Source organism: Octodon degus, unplaced genomic scaffold (genome assembly GCF_000260255.1).
Source record: "Octodon degus isolate 3935 unplaced genomic scaffold, OctDeg1.0 scaffold00069, whole genome shotgun sequence".
Taxonomy (NCBI): Eukaryota; Metazoa; Chordata; class Mammalia; order Rodentia; family Octodontidae; genus Octodon; species Octodon degus.
In genome coordinates this window covers 7,761,372-7,762,316 of record NW_004524645.1, presented here as the reverse complement: position 1 = coordinate 7,762,316, position 945 = coordinate 7,761,372, and positions in this window count along the sequence as shown.

The following is a 945-nucleotide window of genomic DNA, read 5'->3' as shown; positions in this document are numbered from 1 at the left end:
CCAAATAACCTCAACCCAATTAAAAACACAGCAAGACATATAATAGTCAAGATCCCAGAAACTCAGCTCAAGAACAATATACTGAAAGCTGCTAGAGAAAAGAAGCAGATCACATTCAAAGGAAAACCCATCAGAATTATGGCTGACTTCTCTTCACAAACCATGAAGGCAAGAAGAGCATGGAGCAGAGTACTTCAAGTCCTCCATGAAAACAAATTTCAGGCCACAATACTATACCCTGAAAAACTCTCTTTCAAGTTTGATGGAGAAGTGAAATACTTCCATGACAAAGAACAACTAAAATATTTCATGACGACATTGCCAACCCTACACAGATTCCTGAAAGACATTGTAGAGAGGGACCAAAATGATTAGAACTCCATGAATGAGATCAGAGGCAACTAACTAAATAGGGCAAACAATTAAACACAGGAGAAAAAGGAGCAAACAAGAACAGGTAAATAACATGTCAATTGTAAGTCAATACATCACGATTATAACCATCAATGTAAATGGACTCAATTCACCAATTAAGACAAATAGACAAGCATAGTGGATTAGGAAACAAAGTCCAACAATATGCTGTATACAAGAAACACATTTAATTCATAAAGACATTCATAGGCTGAAAGTCAAATGATGGAAAACAATACCACAGGCCCCAGCACCTCAGAAAAAAAACATGGGTAGCAATCCTGTTTCAGACAGTCTCAATATCAAACCAAGAATTATGAAGAGAAATAAAGAAGGTCACTATACATTGATTAGGGGAAAAATTCAAGAGGAATTGGTAACACTCATAAATATATATGCACCAAACATGGGAGCAGCCAACCATATAAAACAAATCTTAATGAACATGAAAAATCTAATATCCAATCCACAATCTTAACAGGAGAGCTTAACATGCCCTTATCACCAAAAAATAGGTCAACCAGACAAAAA